Below are 11,510 nucleotides of genomic sequence, written 5' to 3' on the forward strand. Positions count from 1 at the left end.
GGCCAAGAGTAAGGAAATGCACAAAAACATAACATGGGAAATATCATACTTTGCAATCAGAAGAATTATTACTGTGCTTATAAAATGTAATAGAGGAAAACCTGGGTGAAGTCATGCTGCAAGTTCTCAAGAAAGCATTATTCAAGGAAATATTACCCCTTTTATTTTTTTTTAATTTTTATTTATTATTTATTCATGATAGTCACAGAGAGAGAGAGAGGCAGAGACACAGGCAGAGGGAGAAGCAGACTCCACGCACCGGGAGCCCGATGTGGGACTCGATCCCGGGTCTCCAGGATTGCACCCTGGGCCAAAGGCAGGCGCTAAACCGCTGCACCACCCAGGGGTCCCATATTACCCCTTTTAAAGCTTGAATTCCTCTATAAAGGACAAAATTGCCCCCCTCTTATTTGTGTTTTTCTAAAGAACACATTTTCTAAAGAACCCATTTCATTTTTCCGGGGTCCCAGAAGAACTACCTTCACTCTAAATTTAAGGCTAAAACCAGGGAAAACTCAGAAAAACTGAAACTAAGGAAGTGTTGACTGGAGACATATCTGCTTGTCACTGTGATCCGTCTCATGCAGAGAGCATCAGCTCCACTCTGAATGCTTAGGGTGGCAGGGCTGAGAACCAGACAGCCCCTCTATGTACCCCTTCTCGCCCCCACCCAAACCTGCATGTGCGGTGCCTATGAGTAAAAGCTTAGCAAAGACAATTGACATCTGTCACCTCTCAAGCACTTGACAGAATGATGTGGGATATAAATAAAGAGGCATCCAAACTAAAAACATCGAAATAGCTATGTTTCCCTAAACATAACAAAATCATGCTCGTTGTCTTCCAGCAAGGAGTGTGAGTCCACCAAGGAGCCCAGGCCAGCCTCCCTCCATATACTGATTTGTTCCTACCCTCACCAAAGAGCCTGGGTAGCAACTGAAGCTTGACCAGTTGATGCCTGACATGTTCTCAGGGTAAAATACTGCCTTCAACGAGCTTAAAATCTAGTGAGGAAAACCATACCTAGACAAATAATTGGCAATATCTGATAAGTATAAGGAGAAACTTTCATTGTGTTCTGCTCAGTCTCCATACCCTCATCTTACAGACGAAATTAATAATTTCAAAGTAATTTGCCCCAAGGTCATGCAATCATTTGCAGTTCTGTTGCTGGAATGTAATTTGTTAGCACCAGAAATTTGTATACACTTACAAAGTTAAAAACAAACAAAAAAAAGTTATATTAAAAGTTAATATAAACTAAATGAAAAACATGAAATATTAAGGTATGTACTATTCATAGACAACTTTCTGTACTTTGAGTTTCAGAAGCAAAATGCCAAAATCTTAGTTTCAACCACATTTCCATGACAATCTCTATTTACAAAAAAATCCCCCAAAACGTCTCCTGCTCGTGGAGCCCTTATCAAACCAGCCCCTTCCTGTGAGCCATAACTGGGTGTGCTGTCATTTGGCACACAAGTGGGTACTTGTATTAGACAGCGTGGGCTGCTATAACAAAACTGCACAGACAACAGATATTTTTTGCTCACAGTTCGAGAGGCTGAAAGCCCAGGATCAAAGTGCTGGAAGATTCTGTTCCTGGTGAGAACCCTCTTCCTAGTCTACAGAAGGCTGCCCTCCTGCTCCCCACATGACAGAGAGTTGAAAGCTGTTATCTTCTTATAAAGGCACCAATCACGTCATGGGTGCCTCACCCTTGTAACCTCATCTAAACTCTCCAAAGGCCCCATCTCCAAATTCAATCACATTCTTGGGGGTTAGTTTCAACATATGAATCTTAGAGGAACACAAACATTCATTCCATAATGGCACTCAATAAATTCTATCCACAAAGTAGCCAAAATTATCTAGTGTCATCAAAAAAAGTTCTGATCCTCTGGTACAGACAAGAATCACCGTAGCAATTTTGGATCTTTAAAATGTTTTCAACTGAGATTGTAAAAGAGGAGGGAAAAAACCATTCTGAAAGAAACACATGATTAATCTGAGTCCAAAAACCCAGCTGCTGGAGTCAGCTAGAGAGCACCCTAGGGAGGGTCACCACCGCTGCCCCAGTCCTGTCCCCCAACGGCTGGGGGCTCTGCTCTTCCTTTGGATCTGTGAGTCTCCCTAGTGTTTTCTAATGAATCCCTGACTATTGCTTAAGTTAGCTAGAAACTGTTTCTGTTGTTTGCAACTCAAAGAGTCTTAATAGACATAGGGAATTCTGCTTCAAGTTTACCAAGGCTACTGGACTTCAGAAAATCAGCAGACTGGGAAAAAGAAGCAAAACGGAAATGAGCTCTTATCCCAAGAACATCAAGTTCAAATTCTTGCTTTTCCTTGAGAAGTTATATGTTGGGGGCACTTGGATAGCTTAGTGGTTGAGCATCTGCCTTCAGCTCAGGTCATGATCCCGGGATCCTGGGATCAAATCCCGCATCAGGCTCCCCACAAGAAGCTGACTTCTCCCTCTGCCTGTGTCTCTGCCTCTCTCTCTGTGTCTCTCATGAATAAATAAATAAAAGATTTTAAAAAGAGAAAAGAAAAGCTATGTGTTATTATATTCCTTTGTGAGTCTCAGTTTCCCCATCTGTAAAATGCTAAATGGTCTCCAGAATGCCTTTCAGTTCTGACAGTCTCTGAATTTTGGGGAGCCCCTAATGAGCCAATGTGTATATTTCCATTTAAAGTCCCCTGTACTGACTGTTCCCCCAATAGCCTGCAATCCTGGCAGGACTCAGGGCCAACTCCAAGATTCTACCAGAAACAGAGCACAGTGAAGCAGTCCAGACACTTTCATTTGTTTATTTGTAAACCAAAATGTTGGTTTCCTTGAGGCATGCCTCTTCTTGTTGACCCATCTAATAAGACACCAATCTAACTGCGAAGACCTTGAAGAGTAATCCTGAATTTTAGTGAAGACTTTGAAGGAACTTAACTCAATTACTCCAATGTAACACACCCCATGATATCTTTAAAATCTTCTTTGAACATAGCCCTCTTCCCCCAGATTTGATAATCCAGGGCAGCTAGTGCATCTTTCACTCTCCATACAGAACCCTCACATCAAATGCCCAAAAGTCTCTGCCTTTCTACATGACACCCCCAATCCCGATCCTAGGACTCTATTGGTCCCACCAAATCCGTCCATATGGTTAGGATTTTCCCCAGCATGCCCTATATCTTTTGTTATCTACTTGCTCGTCTTCTTGCAAGATGAGGCTTCCTAGAATTTTGGTGAATAGATTGTACCTTCATTCAACAAATATTTACTGGGCTTCCCCCCAACCACCATGTCTACATAACTCAGAGGAAGGGATGCCATGAGGACGCCAAAATGCATCTCACCCTCATATTCCAGCCCCATTCCACGTTTCAGTTCTAAAGTTTAATGATTAAAAAAATAATAATTTTAAAACCCTAGTCCAGTGGGCAGTTAAAAATGGTCTTATATAACGCAGGCTGCACGTGACTCCCACTGGACCACTGCCATCAAAGCCTCAGGCACAGGTCCCCAGGGCTTAGGGAAGAGGAGTCTGCCACCACTCTCCCAGACACTGTTGCTCCTGGAGAGGGGCCTTCCTTGGTCGTTGGGAGCCACTGCTGATCCCCCTGGATAAAGATCTCAGGGCACTGCTAAGAGGGCAACTTCCTGGCTTGTGTGATCTGACTGATGGGGCCAGTGCCCATTGGGAATCACAGGAGACATAACAGCCTTATGTGGCAGCAAAGCACCTTCCTCAGGAGGATTCAAGTTAATTCACTGCATAAATTTCCTTGATCTGAGGAAGAAATGGGGCTCACATAATTGAACAGTCAGGTTACTCCCCTCAGAGAGGTAAATTTAATTACTTCAACACACATTGATTGACTCTTTGTAAAGTGACCTATAGCCCCCTCTGTTCTTGACAGTTATCGGGCATACTAACAAGCTGCCATCATTCCAAGCCTCTTAACTAACATCTCCACACCCCATTTTCTCCTCCCTTCCTATTCTCCACACTCTCAGACAAAAATGAAAAAAAAAAAAAAAAAAAAAAAAAACAACAACTTCCCATGTACTTGTGGGCTCGAGACCAGAGCCACTCAGCTGACCTACCAGGCCCAGCATGCTTTGCCCTGCCTCCTACCAGCCTCACTCAGGCCTCTTTCTTCTGTGTGGCTTCCACTTCAGACTTGTCATGGTCCCTTCAGTGCATGAGCTTCCTCTCACCAGGGCCTTTGCATGTGCTGTTCTCTCTCACCTGTCCTCTGCCCTCTAGCTAGGTGGCACATATTTTTCCTTCAATGTCAATTTAAATCTCACTTCCTGGGAAAAGATTTCATTTTATGTTCTCATACCAACATTCATCACAAATGCAGCTTCCACTTCTTTGTACAGTACTTTGATTAGAGTCAGTGTTTCCCACTAGAGTATAAGTTCATGAGACCAGAGGCTGGGACTTGATTTTTTGCTGACTTTTATTTTTTTCAGGAGGTAGCACAAGACACAGGAAATATGCAAATTAGGAAGAAAGGAAGGTGGGTAGAGGAAGGAAGGATGAGAGGGAAGGAAGACCTGACTTGGGCAGCTCTGGGCAGTGACTTCCAGGCCTTTGGTTGGAGTGACTCTGTGGATGGTGCTGCCATTCCCAGAAACCAACAGGACAGAAGGATCATCACCTTGGTGAGATGATGAGCTCAGTTTGGGATTTACTCCGGGATATCCCACAATGGGAGTTCCATGGGAGATTTCTTTGTTTCTCTGGAGCTTCGGGAATTAAATATTAAAATAAAAATGTCTGCGTCAACCCCTCCAGGTGGACAGGATTGCACAGAACTCTCCTTTCCCTAAAGGAGAGCAGTGGGCTAAAGGTAAGCTCGCACAGAACCCACCTTTAAGTACCTGGCAGAGAGTGAACACCCCTAAAGAAGACAGAGAAAGAATAATCAGAAAACTGCAAAAATCCAGACAGCAAAAATCAAAGACAGCAAGGATAATTCCAGAACAAGAGAAGGACCAAAGCTCGCAGTGGCTGGGAGTGTGGCTGACAGACCAGCGAGGTATGAACTCAAGTGCGCCATAGAGTAACTTTGATGAGGGCAGTTCCAGGAGGGCGATGTGGGGTGTTGGGGGAGCCACACACAGGGGCTAGGAGTAAATGTACAGAAAGAAAGAGAAGGCTGGAGTCATGGCAATTATTTAGAAGCTTGACTCAGGAGCAGAGAGTAAGGTGATAAAAAGAAGGAGGTGGAAGAGTATGGAAAAGATTTGAGTGTTTTTATAGGAATGAACAGCAAGAAAAGGAGGGGGCGTTAATGACAGGCCAGGGAATGACAGATGGTTGGAAGTCCTAAAGGCAGGTGGAAGGACTAGCATCAAAGGCAGGGGAACTGCCATTCCCCAGTGCCTGGTGCGGGGTCCAGGACCCAGTGGATGATCAATAAATAGAGTGATGAATGAATGACAAACATATAAACAGATAGGCAGGTGAAGAGGCTGGCCTTGAGAAAGGCTGACTTTCCTAGCCTGGAAAGAAAGCAGGATGGGTACAGATATAAATAAATTGCTACAGATTGTGAGTAGTATTGCAAAAAATGCTTTCCTTTTGAATGAACACTTACCTGAGAAGCTATTTGGATTTAGAGAGTGTTGAGAGGTTGAGGCACTTATTACACAGGGACCCCCAATGAGCTTCCCCACTCCCAGTTTTTCCAGGCAGCTGCCATGGATGCCACTGAGTGAACCGGAAGGTAGGGCAGTGTGGGCAAAACTGGCCTTTGAGTCAGGAAGACAGTTTTTAATTCTGTTTAAACTTAATACTTATTTAATTGGGGGAAATCATCTGACCTCTCTGTACCTGAGTTTGTTCTTTGTAGAATGAGGCTAACAATTATCCTTTACTCATGAGATTTTGGTAAGAATGAATATAGTGGGGATGCCTGAGTGGCTCAGCTGTTGAACATCTGCCTTTGGCTCAGAGTGATCCCAGGGTCCTGGGATTGAGTCCTCCTTCAGGCTCCCCGCATGGAGCCTGCTTCTCCCTCCACCTGTGTCTCTGCCTCTCTCTGTGTGTCTCTCATAAATAAATAAATAAAATCTTTAAAAAGAAAAAAAAAGAATGAGTATAGTGTATCTAACACCATGCCTGGCACAAAAATGCTCATAAATTGAAGATATTATTGTTACTGTTGCTTGTGTTGTTGATGCCATTTTTGTTTTGCAGCCAAGAAGCAAGCCCTCTTGTGTCTAAATATTTCATTTAGCAAAAACCTGAGAATCCTTTATGAGATGATTGCCCTGAGTATGCCTGCACATTGTCCCATCAGCAAATTGACAAGCCAGCCAGTGACATATGGGAACCTCTAACTAACTGTGCATAAAGAAATCAGGATATGAAGTCAGGAGAGGCAAAAGCCCCAAAGCCAAGCTCCACACCTGAGTAGGTGAACCAGACATATATGCGAATGACAAAACCAGACTAGGTCATCAATCATTGTGGGTGTGGGATGACAGATGGTGCAGGTGTCGCATTCTCCCGAACAGCACCTGTCCATATGGGGATTTTGGGGTCCATGAAACCAAGATGGGGTGCTCAAAGTCTTGAAAGAGCAGGGCAAACAGGGTTTTGTACACAAACCAGAGAACAGGAGCAGGATTGCAGGGGAATCTAAGTTGAGAGTCAGGGCAGAAGCGCAAGAGGAGCTGATTGCAAGCAAAGCAGGAGAAGCCAGATGACTGCAGAAAAGCACATTCAAGGTCTCAACATTGCCCTTGCCAGCACTCATGCATGTGAGATAAAGGGTCAGGACAGATTCCAGGGGCCACTCGCTACACCCAGAAACTGCACACTTAGCATCTTGACTGGATTCAATTTTTCTTCTGCTAACTCATTTTTGTTCTTTCTCATTAATTTCCTGGCATTTTTTTAAGCTTATAAGTTAAAGTCCTTTGGGGGGAAGCAGTCATGAATGCATATACCACAATTATTTTCATTCTGTCCTGAAGTATCCTTGTAAACTACTTTCAAACCCACCACCAGCAAATCAGAGTACAAATAATTAAATATATATTTTCTAAGTCTATAACTGTGCATGTTTTCCAATTGATTTTACAGTTGCCAACTTTTCTCCTCCCTATCTAATTCATTCTTATCTTCTTGTTTCTCTCATCTCTATTTCTACTGATCAAAGTCGGTAGGAGGGGTTGAAGCACGTTTGCTGTATGCTACCCCAATTTTGGGGGTGGGGGAGAAATAAGGTGGAATGTCATTAAATAAGTAAGCAAATAAATAAATAGAGCCTGTTTCTATACTAACAATAGATTTACCATTTACAGAGCACCTGCTATTTATTATTTTGTGTCAAGTGCTTTTCATTTCATGTAACCCCCCTGATAACTAAATTAGATGGATTCCATCATCCTCACATGATTGATGGGGAAATCAAAGAAGAAAGTAGTTGCATAGGCCACTCAGCTAGCAAGTGATCGGAATCCAGGATTACCAGACACCCATCACCATCACCCCACCCACCGCCAAGTTTTAGCTTTTTCCTCTAACATGCATGCAAGATGTGTACACGGGTACATACAGACAGCCTATAGAATACCAAATAGTGGAAAGTACTGTAATGTCACAGCAATGTAACCAGATCCCTTGACTTCTCCAGGGAAATCCCTATGCTCAAAGTCTCCCTCCTGGAACTCAGACATGGGGGACCACTACTTTGGGGTCCATCTCAAGGCCATTTCCCAGCTCAGACCACCAATTCACTGAATTGCACATCTCTTGAGAATTCACAAACAGGAATGATGAATACCCGTAGAAGCCTCAAACACACTTCATGCCTCCAAAGAGGGTGCAACCTCACCTTATGTCATCCTTGGCTTCAGACTCATGAAAACTGAGCCCACCATGGGAAAATAAACTTATTCATAGCCTTCTCTGGTAATGCTTATCTTCTCAAAACTGGTTCTAGGCTTGGATACATTGATCATTTTCCTTCATTGTGACCCTGAAAACTGAGAGGGAATATCAGGGAGCACCATCCACTTTCACTCCTGTGGACAGACCAGAAGGGGATGGAGCTGTGGTGTGAAGATACTATGTTCTCTGGCTCACTGCCTGGAATCCCACCATTCAGGATTCTTTCAGCAAAGGAGCCCTACAATCTCTTGGATCTTTATAAGGCCTCTCTGAAAACCAAAATGTTCTTGGAAGGAAAGAAGGTTAGGCCAAATGGCATTAGTTCCCCCCCCCCCCAGTTTCTTCTAATCCTAATATTTAGCTTTGACTAATCCCCTATGAGAAAGGGGTAAATGGCAGGGATGGGAAGTGTGCCAGGTGAGAAGGTAAAGAGGAGTTGGAAAAGAAGACAAGGCTATGCCCAGAGCTAGCCCTGCCCTCTGCCTTCCTATTCAAGCCCACATATGATAGGAACTATGAGGTTATGATCTGCTGTGGACTCACTGGGACAGTCTTGACTTAGAGATCCAAAGATGCCTTTTTTTTCCTGGAGTCAATTGTTTTCACTCACTCATTGAACAAATATCCGCTGAGAACCTATTATCCACTCTTTAAAAATCCACAGTCTAATGGAGAAAGACACACCTACACATACATTTTATTGTGCAATGGGAGTAAATACAGCAAGATATAGATAGGTGATAAATGATGAATGAGAGGGAGGAAGAAATTCATTTAGGAGTATTAAGTTTAGTTGTTTTATTTGTAAGGGAGGAGGAGGTAATTTTTGAGCTGATTCATAAAAGGTGAACAGGAGTGAGCTAGTGAGAGAATGGGAGAGAAAGCTTTCCAGAGAGAGGGAGGAGTATAAGCAAAGACATGGAAAATCAGGACACAGTGTGTGTGTTGTAAACATCACTTTTAGTATGGCTGGTTAGTAGAGTATAAGAGGCAGGGAAGGGAAGGTGAAGTCAAAGTGGAGAATGAGGCAGCTCTCAGAGGTCATGTGAGCAGAGTCATGGAGTCAGAACTTCATCCTTGGACAATGGGTATAAGTGATGAATCAAAAGCCCTAGTGACACAATCAGAGAAAGAGAAGTCAGCATGAGCTAGGAGAAGGGAGATGATATGCCTGTGTCTAGGTGGTAAAAATAGGAGAATTAGAGATAAGGAGAACACAAATTGTGAGGTCAAGCCAGGTGCCAGGACTCAAATCCTAGCTCCCTAGTTACTAGTTGTGTGAGTTGTGTGGGCAAGTATGATAACCCCTCTGTTTCTCGGTTTTCTCAATGGTAAAATGAGGATGACAGCAGCACCTTACCTCACGGGGTTGTTATAAAGATTAAATGGATGAATTCATATAAAGCACCAATGCGAAGCACAAGTGCAATATTATTATTGTACAGCTGCCATTCCAAATACAGCAGTATATTTCAATGGCATCTAAATTACTTTAAGAACTCCAGCTTTATTAGATCCACTGATTGCAGACAATTTCCTGAGATAGACTGAAACATTTAACCATGAAGAAATAAAGGACAGTGGCGCCTGGGTGGTTCAGGCAGTTAAGCATGTGAGTCTTGATTTCAGCTCAGGTCATGACCTCAGGGTGGTGAGATCAAGCCCAGTGTGGGGCTCTGCACTCAGGATGGAGTTTGCTTGAAATTCTCTCCCTCTCCCTCTGCCCCTCCTCCTTCTCTTTCCCTCTCTCTCCCTCAAATAAATAAATAAACAAGATCTTTAAAAAGAAAAAATAAGTGAAGGACACACTGCTACAGCTCTATTGTAGAAGTCTGATGCTCAGTGAGGGATAGAAACCCTTGCCAAACTTTTATGGTCCGTGGTGATGACTGTCCGCACTCTAATACTGCATTCATGAGGCAGTTATTTTGGGCCCGTGTTGTTTTTAGAATTCCTCGTTGACAGGCAATATTGGATTCAAGAATGTCATCAAGTCTGTAGCTGCTTAAGGAAGATCCCAAGGCTCAGGTGTCTCCTGCTGCATGACACATATGATCATCAGGGAAAGATGGAAAGGTTTGTACCAGTAATCAGTCAGGGATGGAAGAAAGAGACTGCTCATGACCTCAGAGCAGCATTGGCATTTAACACCATGCTAATGAATCACTATGAATTCATGGTCAGGCAAAGGATGAGGTGGAGAGCAAGGAGACTGCATGCCTGAATCATCTGGTTTACTGTCCACACTATTCAGATTCACTCAATAGATATCAAAGGCTTCCGTTCATCTTAAATAATGAAACCTTAGCCAAGAGTGCCAGATTAGGGAATGGAAAGAGGAGAAAAGTAATGTCTATTGAGCATCTTAATGTGTCCTTAATGTGCATTATCTCAACTATTTAGGCTGTATTAGCTCCCTTTGAATAGTTGAGAAAAGAGGGATTTCAGAGAGGTTAAGCAACCTGACCATGATCACAGAGAAGTAAATAGTGAAGCCAGCTCCTCAACCAAGCTCTGTACCCCAAAGCCTATGTTCTTTTCTTGTTCTATCTTGGGCACCACAGCCCTAGATTCCCATTCTACCACACTGTGAGCTTCTCATGAGCAAGAGAGCTGTGTCCTTTTCATCCACATATCACCCATATATGTATATCTCAAAGTATATCCTTTAATAACTTTTTTTGTTGAACAAATAGAATTAGACATCAAGCACAATCATAGTAAATAATCTGGGTCCTACAAGGCAATTACCAAGAGTAAGCACTCCAGGATCCTTTCCTATCATGCTGGGAACCTGGCACAAATAATCAGATGAGTCCACAAAGTCCCTTATTGACAAGCATCAAAACCCACAGGGCCAGCTGCTCAGAAGAGAGGGCAATTCTACCAGAGGAAGCAAGAATGCACAAGAGAAGGTGGTCCATTTAAAGTCCTTTTATACATCATGCAATATCTTAGGTTTGACTTGAGCTCCCAAGGCTGGTTTATAACTCTTGCTCTGAAATCTGGAACGAAGTCTGATCAGGCGGGCCTACACTGGTCACCAGAAGTCATGGACTCCAACAGCCTGAAAGGTCCAGGTGCCTCCCTATGGGGCTTGCAGCAGGTTGGGCTGAACCAGCTGGTTGGAGTTTAGACTTGTTCTAAGAGGCTGGCTAGGATAGACATTAAATATGGCCTGAAATGAGAAGACACATAGACTGAGGGCATGAGGGCAAACTGGAGTGAACAACAAAGCAATCATTTGCCAAGAGCAAAGGGCAGATGGTGAACAAAGTGAAAGCTGAGAATCAGGAGCCAGATCGTACCCAGATCCATTAGAAGCTAGAAGGGAGCAGCAAAGAGGGCCTGGGTCTCTGGCTGCCGATGCCATGGAGGGTTGGCAGCTCACTTCCATGGGCTGGCGAGGCACCCTAGCCAAGAAGCAAAGGGTATAGCAAACATGAACCATTCTCACCTCTGTCTCTAACAAAGCCAACCTACCCCCTTGAGAGCCTAGAACGGATGCAAAAGGGCTGACCTACACAGAACCCCCAGCAGCTGGGGTGAGATGTATCTGAGATAGCTCGGAAAGCTTTCTCTTGCGAGGCAGCAGGA

Source organism: Canis lupus, chromosome 12 (genome assembly GCF_048164855.1).
Source record: "Canis lupus baileyi chromosome 12, mCanLup2.hap1, whole genome shotgun sequence".
NCBI classification, from domain to species: Eukaryota; Metazoa; Chordata; class Mammalia; order Carnivora; family Canidae; genus Canis; species Canis lupus.